At 60.4% G+C, this 9,613-nt stretch overlaps 1 long non-coding RNA gene across 1 annotated transcript; it reads right to left on the bottom strand.

Moving 5' to 3' along the window:
* Window positions 1-265: 265 nt before the first annotated feature.
* On the bottom strand, window positions 266-8,907 carry LOC121820225 (uncharacterized). Its single transcript, XR_006060711.1, has 2 exons — window positions 8,345-8,907; window positions 266-7,611 (listed from the first exon to the last, which is right to left on the bottom strand). It is a non-coding gene; the product is annotated as an uncharacterized LOC121820225 (long non-coding RNA).
* Between the last annotated feature and the right edge of the window lie 706 nt (window positions 8,908-9,613).

Here is a 9,613-nt window from a genome sequence, read left to right as displayed (position 1 = left end):
AACAAAGCATGCCAGTGGGGTGCCGCTAGACCTGGGCCAGACGATGCACAGATGAGGGCCAGGGGGCCCTGCGTGAGGTGAGCAGCAACGCTCAGCTCCGTCCAGTCACTCAGTCGAGTCCGACTCTGCGACCCCACGGACTGCAGCACGCCAGCCCTCCCTGTCCATCTCCAACTCACGTCCATCGAGTCGCGGATGCCATCCAGCCGTCTCGTCCTCTGTCCTCCCCTTCAGAAGACTAAACACCCTCACAGAGGAGACGATGCAAGTAGAAGGGAGTCATGAAACGGGACCAGTAGGCTCATTAGGGCTGAAGCAGCGGTAGTGAGCACGACTAAGACAGGAAACGGGGTGGAGAGCGAGTTCTGACGCTTGTTTAGGAAATCAGTGGATGGGAGATCAAATCGAGGAACCTTCTGACAAGGCAGCACAAACAGATAAAGACTCAGGAATGTGTGTGTGAGAGGTGGGGGGGCATTCACATGTGCACACACACACACACACACAGGTTCATGTGAGTTGCGACTATGGATTAAATTACACCTAGAAACTGCTTTGAGCACATTCTGGAAACAGAAATGGTGGAAAAATATAAAATAAGCAATCAATTTTTAAAAATCTGCAGAACAAACCCACAGGACAGAAAGGAAAGCAGTTAGTAAAGGTGGAGAGAAGCTGAAGAAGCAGAGAACAGAGCGGCAGAGCCGTGCTGCGTGAGCCAGCCGCTCAGTCGTGTCTGACGCTCTGCGGCCCCATGGGCTGTAGCCACCAGGCTCCTCTGTCCATGGGGTTTCCCAGGCAAGAGCACCGGAGTGGGCTGTCCTTCCCTTCTCCAGAGGACCTTCTGACCAAGGGTGGAGCTGGGGTCTGCCAGCACTGCAGGCAGATTCTGCACCACTGAGCCAGCAGGGAAGCCCCAGCAAAACGACAGAAGATGACAGCAAGCCTCTGTTCTGCTCAGCCGGCGTGTCCGTCTGTTCTTTGTGGCCCCGCGGCGTCCCGAGCACTGTGGTTTATAGAGAGTCCCGAGTCAGGCAGTGCAGCCCCCGGCTGCGTCCTTCTCTCTCCCCACCGCAGTGTCGGTTAGTTAGGCCTTCTGCCTCTTTGTATAAACTTGGGAATCGGCTTGTCAAAACCCACAGAATAACCTACTGGGGTCTTGGTTTGGATTGCACTGAATTTAGAGGTTAAGTTTAGAAGAGCTGATGTCTTGAGGATGTTGAGTGAAGGGTCTTTCTCAGAGGCATTCCATACCTTGGTGTATAATAATCAACAGCGAGCCCAGGTCACAGTGGTACAGCCCACTGGCAGTTTCAGAGCACGGCTTCAAACAGACAGGCCGTGTGTACCAGGAAACACCTTAGCAAGTCTGGGAACCGTCGTTGACCTTGAAAACCCAGCAGTGGCCTCAGGAGGTCAACGGCTGCTCTCTTATCAGCAGTAGCTCTCCCCACGGGGCTTTCACTCCAGCCACCGAGCTCCGGGGCACCTTCGGGCGGGTGGATGCAGGCGGGCTAGAAGTTCCCCGCTCCCCCGCCCATCTCAGCTCACTTCCTCCATTTCTTCTGTCTTAGACTCACTTTCTCCTTCACTGAAGTGGGAACTCAGAGCGCGTGGCCTCAGGTGGGAGAGCTGCACGTTGCGGCCATCAGTGGCCAGCCCTGTCCACCCCCAGGCCAGGTCTGCTGCACAGACACACCACGACTCGCCTTCTGTAGACTCGGCGGCCTCATGGGCTGTTCCCAGGAAGAAGCTGCTACAAGATCCATCTGCACGTCTGGGGGGGGGGGGCGCATATTTTTATTTCTCTTGGGTAAACATCTCAGACGGAATTGTAGCCCTTAGGGCAGGTGTGTGGGCTTCAAGATGGCCCGGGGTAAAGAATCCACCCGCCTGCCCATGCAGGAGATGTAGGAGACAGGCTCAATCCTGGGTTGGGAAGATCCTTTGGAGGAGAAAATGGCAACCCACTGCAATATTCTTGCCTGGAGAATCCCACGGACAGAGGAGCCTGGCCTGCAGGAGTCTATGCGGTTTCGAAGATTCGGGTACGACTGGGCAAGTGAGCGTGCGTGCACACGGGACAGGCGCGTGTCTATTTTGTGAGAAGTCACCAAGCTTCTCTTCACTGTCCTTGGGGCAAATGTGGTCCCATGAGATGTGTGAGCTTTGTTGCCTCACATCCTTGCCACTATTTGGAATTGTTCACACTTCCCTTTTTAAAAACACGTGTGCATCTTGTGGCAGGAGCCTTCCTCTCATCCAGCCTATTTCTGGAGCCTCGGACAAGTGTCAGAGTAGCTGTCTCAGAGTTCCCATCCCCGCACCTATGGCCTCACCGGTGGGAGGCAGACCCTTCACGCTCATGGGGAGGGAGACAGGCGATCACACACCCGAGGTCACCACACCCTCAAGTGCAAAGTGCCTGGTCTCAGCTGAGAAAGAATCTAGAGCAGGCGGAAGTGTGGACCCGGAGTCTTGTCTTCTGAATTTGGATCCCAGATCCTCCTCCACTGAGAGTCTCTCTAATCTTCACAGGAGACTGGATCAGACCGTGGACAGCAGTGTCTAATAATGCGGGTGCTTGGATGGATGGTGCTGTCTGAGTTGAGTTCCGCGTCTGGCGCCCACAGGGCTCTGCGGATGAAGGCTGCTGTTGCCGCTTCATTACCGTCCCAGCCATGGTCCCACAGCCCCAGAGTGTTTGGACTTGCTAAGAGTCTGTGTCTTGTGATTCCTGGGACGCAGGAGAAAGCCCAGGTGGGCAGGCCTGGGTCCTGCCATGTCCCTGCAACCGGGCTTTCTGTGTGACCTTGGGCACATCAGGAATCCTGAGGGCCTTCCCCCGGGACATGAAAGCTGAACTAATGACTTGAGGATTTTGAAAGTTCGGAGATGCAATATGAAGCACACTGGAGATATTCTCGAGCACTGAACCGATCTGAGGCGCCATCTCCCGTCCTCGAGACCCTTCCACGTGTGGAATCAAGACAGTGGCTTCACTGCTCAATCTATTATGAGCAAGGTGGAGTCGCTGTCCTCTCCATACCAACACACCTTTGGCGCCCAGGCTCCTTCCAGTCCGAGGACCTGCTCTCTGCCTCCCAGCTGTTTGGGACAAGCTGTCCTTGTCCCCCACTCAGCGCCTGGCTCAGGCCCCTGTGACGGGGGCAGAGGAAGCCAGAGCGTGGCGGGCGGTTTCCGCCCTGGGGCTGGTGGGCCGGGCCCCACGGCCACCCTGCTCAGCATCAGCAGGAATTGGGTTTCCTGCGCTGGTCCGCTTCCTCCCAGGAGCCCTCCCTGGGCTGCGAGGACGCCACACCCCTCACATCCTCTGGCCGGGCTCCCGAGGCCGCGGCCCCCAGGCCTGAAGGCTGGCGCTCTCAGCATCCGCGCCCTTCCGCTCCCACCCCCCAGCTCACACCCTTACTTACTGACCTGGAAACAAAGGCAAAGGGCAGGCTTGTGAACAATGGGATCAAGCTGGGTGCCTGGCCCGCGGCGGTCGGGGTCGCTGCTGGCCGCAGGCCCTCGCCCAGCACCTCCATCCTTCTCTTGGCCTTCACAGAAGCTCACCTTTATGTCAGGGCACCGAACTGTCTTCCCTCAGCAGTTTCGTGGGAAACGGGCTCTGCGCGGGACGCAAGCGGCGCTCTCTCTGGCGGCTGCTCGGCCGCTGGCCGCTGGCCTCTGGCCACGCCCCAACCCTGCCACTTCACACTTTTGTTTTGAGACTTCTTTCCTGTGTGTCTTTCTCTTCTAGGAATTCACAATCTGAAAATCATTAGGCAGGGAAAGACAGAGCAGCAGGGAGCTAGACCCAGTGGCCTCTGAACCCACACGCCGCTGCCGCGGCAGGAGGAGGCAGGCCTGAGCAGGGAGGCGCCCGGGGCTGGGAGAGCCGCGGGGCTTCCGGGGCAGCCAGGCCTGCAGGCGGCGGAGGCGCCCGGGGCTCCCGCGAGAAGGGGGGGAGCAGAACGCACCGCGGGCGCAGGCGCTGGGGCCCCGGAGGGTTTTGGGGAGACGGTCGCCGTGACCCCTCGCTATGGGGCTCACAGGGGGTGAGCACCGGCGGGCTAGGGCTCGAAGGGGCGCAGTGCCGGCTGCGCGGTCAGGACAGTGCCCACGATCCCAATGGGACTTGGATGGTCTGCACTCAGCGGGTGACGGCCGCCGGAAGAGGAGCTTGGACACGGTGACCGATCGGCCTCGTGGGAGCAGGCCGGGCTGGGGTGAGAGGCCGGTGGGGGGGAGGCGGGGGGGCCCAGGGCCTCCCTCGCACCCCCTCCTTCCTCGCCTCTGCTCTCAAATAGTCACAGAAGTAACAGGGCGGCTGTAACTTCGTTTGGTCAAATTCTTGACGGCGTTTCCACCCTTGGTAATATTCCTAGGGTTTCCCAGTGAAATTTTTGCTTCCTCACTTCACTCTGCAGGGAAATGTCTTCTCAATTCTGGGGCTATGGTTCCGGGATCAGGTCAAGCTACTGTTGGTACTTGGGCAGTGAGCCTTTGAACCTGGAAGAGCATTCGGTTAAGTTCTTGACATTTCTGTCCTCGCTGGTGGGCGACTGGGAAGGGAGCCAGGAGATGCCCATGTCTGCGGGGGCTGCAGGCAGCTGTGACTGAGCTTCTGAGGTCAGAGCCTTGATGACACCTGTCAGTGAGCACAAGGAGCAGTGGGACGGCAGGGTGACCTGGGTGACCACACGCGATTGACCACTGGCCCATCTCTGTCTCAGGCTCCTCGGGGTGGACCGTGGACTCTGCCAGTCAGCACAGAAGAGGGCGAGATGCCTGGCAGGGGCAGGCCCGATGCCCCCGCCGCTCAGGGCCATCGCTCTGTCCTGGGTGGGAACAGCATTGTCTGTGAAGACGCTCGCCTGTTTACCCGGCTCTTCCAGAGTGATGCGTCTCCCTGCTCTGCTAGCACACGCAGTGCAGGCGAGCAGACACCAACGCTAGACACTCTCCCAAACCCGCCTTCCAGGGAGCGACTGGTCTCACTTCTCGTGCTTACACACGCACCCCTCCCCTCCCGAGTGGGAGCCTCTTGTACAAACTTGTCACCCATGTTTCCAAAGTGCGTTTCGATCAGTTTTCCAGGCTGTTGAGCCTACTTCTGCAATGTGTTTTTCAAATGGCGCGCATGTGTGTGAGCGCCCGAGGGCACCACTCAGTGCCTTTACCCCACAGCTGCCTTGCTAGCCTTCAGATCTTTTCTGTATGTCACTGCAGAATTGAAAACAGGGATTTGACGAGCACCTTGGTGCCGAGACAGTCCTCGGTGAAGCTCTGGCCCTGCCTTTCCGGGGAAGCTTTGTGATGAGAAGGCTGGGGAGGCATGTGTGTCTCTGGGGAGCAGGGCGAGTGTGAGGACCGTGCTCCTTACTGGTGTGCGTGTGCAGGTGTGGCCTCTGCCTCGCGGTGGGGAGGGCCCTGGGGCACCCTGACAAGAAAAGGCCATCTTAGCATGAGGATTCTGTCTCTTACCCACAGTCTTAAGTCTCTGCCCCCATCCCAAGGGGCACGGCAGCCCCTCCAGTTTGCAAGGACCGCAGAAACTGATGGAAACGCCCTGTGTTCCGGGAGTGGTGGGAAGCCCTGGCCCCTGCTGATTCCTCAGGGTGAGAGCCGCCACGCTCCCGAAGGCCTTCTCCACGGCACTGGCAGGCAGCCTGATCCCTGGCAGGCAGTGTGTAGCCGTGCAGCTGGGCAAGGGCGGCAGCTTCCCCAGACCGCCCCCACCTCAGCCCGCCGCTCCAGGTGGGCCCTGCTCCCCTGGGGCTTCCTCCGAGCTGCCAGGAAGGTGCAGACTCTGCTGAGGCCAGTTCCAGAGAGGACTGAGTCACTGGGTCTGAGTCAGCGTTTGCTCTGCTTCCTGGAAGAACGTCAGGTGCCAGGCATCACTCCAAGCGGCTGTGAGCAAGAAGAAAGCGTTCCCGGAGGACGGGTGCGTGTGCCGTTATGCCAAGAGCCTCGCACACTCACCTGCTCTCGCGTCCACGGAACACACTCTGGAGGGGGAGGGGCCTTTGCGTGGGACCCTCTGAGCCCCTCCCCACCAGTGTCAAGGACAGGAAGCCCCCGCCCTGCCCTCGGGAGCTCGCCCTCCGACAGGGCACGAGGCCGCGAGTAGCACAAGGCCCCCTGTGTTGCCCCGTGGGATGGAGGCCCGGGGAGGCCTGCATCTGCCCCAGCGTCCTCTGTCTGCTGGTCCTCGTCTGGGTCTGTAGGACTCCGTCTCCTTGTCTGGATTCACCGAAGAGCAAACTGGGCTTGTTCACGGGCAGGAAGGGGTTAAGTGGCCAGCGGGGACACAGGGCTCTGGGAACAGGCGCCTTCCTGGGCCAGCAGAAGCATTCCGAGCGCAGTGTTCTCTGTTCTAAATATGGACTTGGGAGACAGTTATTTTTAGGAAGCAAATGGTAATGATTAGAATTTTAAGATCTAAGCAGTCATTTAGTCATAAAAGCTGAATTCACATGCTACAGAAAAATAGTCTTTCCCCTTTGGTTGATGATAGGGCTCCTTCAAGTGCAGTAATTGTTCATCGCTTCATGAATGGTCCGCAGACAAGGGCCTGTGATTAGCCTCCACCCCAGGCTCCCTTGGAAGAGCAAGGAGACGGCTGGAGGTGGTGAGCCTGCAGCCCAGGGCACACGCCTGCCCCAGCCTGAGTCTCGGGATCCATGAGCGTTCAGGGCTGCCTTGCCGGGTGGTGAGGAGACCGCACCCCAGAGGCTCCGGTTGGCCCCGTACGAGGCCGTTCTGTCCACACGCGGGGTGATGCCTGGCGCTAACCTGCAGGTGTAAGCCAGGCAGGTTGCGGACAAGGAGCCTAGACGACGTCAGAAACCCCTGCCCAGGTCTGCTGGAGAGAAGCCTGTGGGAGTTCGGCCAGTCCCCGGAGTCACAGGAGGGCCCAGAGCTGGGCATCCTCCTGAGGGAGCAGAGCCTGGAGGGGCCCCACCCACCTGGGCCTGCCTCCTTGAAGCTCCTGAGGCTGGGGGAGAAGGCCACGGCCAGAGGGGGGCCCAGGCTCTGGATGCCCCCACCGTGCCTGCAGGCTCCCCAAGTAACCCTGTGGGCCTTGCATTCATTTCAGCCCCACCCCTGGCTTATTCTGGATAAGATGGAGGTCAGTGTGGGTTTTCTCCACACAGGGCCCATATGTGAGACACTCTCTCATTTCCAGAAGGGCAGGAGCCGTGTACACACATGCACAGCCACGAGCACCCCAGAGGGGCTTGCGCCCTACTATATTCCGCCTTAGGGAGGGGTCACCTGTGACGCCACAGCCGGGATGATGCCAGCTGAACCAGAGGATGCGGCCCGACACGGAGATGCCAGGGGGCGGAGGGGGGAAGTGCGGCCTCTCTCCGGGAGGTCTCCTGCAGCTGGGCCTCACCTCCATGTAGGGACCCAGGAGGGGGTCACAGAGCTGGGAGCTGGCAGAGGCGCAGGGGCAGCCCTGGCAGAGGCCTGACGACCATCCAAGCAACCGCTGCAGGCCTGAGCGGCAGGGCCTCCAGGAGGACAGCCGCAGCTCTCTCCACCCAGACCAGGCACAGTCCAGACACCGGGACAGGAGTTCTGGGGTGAAGGCCACCTCTAGAAAGAGCAGGTCAAGGGCAAAGGGACTGAGGGAGTTCCTGAGACTGGACATCGGCAGGAGGCAACCCCCGGGGCATCACAAGAGGTGACAAATGGGCTGGTGACCTGGACACTGGGCCCCGCTCCCTCCACCCCTCCCCTGGGTCACCCCAGAGCCCCCTCCCTCCACCCCTCCCCTGGCTCACCTCAGAGCCCCCTCCCTCCACCCCTCCCCTGGCTCACCTCAGAGCCCTCTCCCTCAGGGTCCTCCCCTGGGTGACCCCAGAGCCCCCTCCTTCGGGGTCCTCCTCTGGGTCACCCCGGAGCCCCTCCCTCGGCCTCTCTCCTGTCTGGGTCCCCCCGGAGCCCCTCCCTCGGCCCCTCTCCTGCCTGGGTCCCCGGAGCCCCTCCCTCGGCCCCTCTCCTGCCTGGGTCCGGGCTCGGGAGCTGGCGCCCCATCCTGCCTCCCAGTCTCCCGGGGAGGGCAGCGCTGCCAGCCCCAGGTGTGCTGCTGCTGCCTCTCCGTCTAGGGTCTCCTGGGGGCTGGCTGGATCCTGAAGGGGGAGGGGGCGAGCAGAGGAAGACTTAGGAGGGTCCTCGCCGTGGCTTCCTGGTTCTGGGCTGTGCAGGAGAAGCCTGCGTGTGTGGTTTTGAACAGGACGGACACCTCTGCCCCCTCACAGGTGTGTCCCCCAGGAGGATCAAGGCCAACAGTGCCGGCCACCCGTCTGACCCTCAGCCTTGCACTGACCAGTCGAGTAACTGAGGGACGTCCTCTGGCTTCTGGGGCCTCGTCTGGAAACAGGGCAGCTAGCACCCGCATCTGTAACATCCGCTGATGACGAGCTGATTGGTGATCGAATGCCATTTTGTGGGTGAGGCGACCAGCACAGGTGTCCTCGGGCGACCAGCTGTCTGCGCCAGCAGAGATCTGGGCCCGGGGGCTCCGCCGGAGCCCTGGGGAGCTCCAGGGCCCCAGTGACAATATTGGCTGGACTTTGCCCGCGGTGATGCCCCCAACACCCCTCCCCGTGGTTTTCTGGTTGCCGGCTGATGAGCTGTAGGGACCCTATGCTCTGTCACCCCCTGGAGTTCTGTAGGGCTCATGCCAACCCGACTGCAGCAGCAAGGGCCAAATGGGAGCTGCCAGCATAGCTGGCTCTGTATGGGGGCTGGGAGAGAAGAGGAACAAGGAGGCCCTGCGTCCAGAGACCGGCTTCCCCCAACCGATGCGCCCGAGCCAAGGGGAAACGGAAGGCTGATTGCAGAGGAAAGTCAGGGAGGGGCTCCTAGAGCTGCCAAGTCACAGTGACTGTTCAGGATTAGATAGGATTCCCAGAGCAAGTCACCCACTTTCGTGACGGTGGACAGAGGCAGGCGGGGAAGGAGCCCGCGAGGCCAGGCCTCCCTGCAGAGGCAAAGAGAGTGAGGCCCCCTCTCCTCTCGGCTCACCCTGCAGGCTGCCGTGGGCCCTCGGGGTCCCCACTAGCAGCACAGATGGGACACAGCCGCGGCGCTGGCCGCCCAGCCCCTTGGCCCACCGCAGCAGCAGCCTTCGGACCCCAGCTCCCAGCAGGTCGGCGAAGCCCTGGCCTGACGGGGTTTAAAGTCAGAATAAAGCCTGTTTTCTTGCTGCCCGTGCAGAGTCAGGAGGGATTTGTGTTTCTGTTGCTTCGTCAGAGCTGGTTAGAGTTTGGTGAGTGAGGCGTGCAGTTAAGACGCCATCCATGAAACATCGAAGGCCTGGTGGTTTGGGTTCCTGGGCTTAGCAGTGTGAGTCGCCTTCTAATGGGACGATCAGGAAGCCACCAGACCTGCTCAAGCCTCACATTTCTGGAAAATGTGGAGTCTCACAGGCGCTCACGGAGACGACTTCTGCAGGCTTAGCCCCGTACCTGGACTGAGCAGGTGCTTATGGTTTTGAGACAGCCTGCGGCCTGGGCCCCTCTGCCAGAGGACTCGCATTTGGACAAAGGCTTCCTGAGCAGCAGATGCTGAGAAACGATGAGGGACAAAATAG

Source organism: Ovis aries, chromosome 8 (assembly GCF_016772045.2).
Source record: "Ovis aries strain OAR_USU_Benz2616 breed Rambouillet chromosome 8, ARS-UI_Ramb_v3.0, whole genome shotgun sequence".
NCBI lineage: Eukaryota > Metazoa > Chordata > Mammalia > Artiodactyla > Bovidae > Ovis > Ovis aries.
The sequence above is the reverse complement of the archived record's forward strand: the minus strand, read 5'-3'. Positions and strand labels throughout refer to the sequence as shown.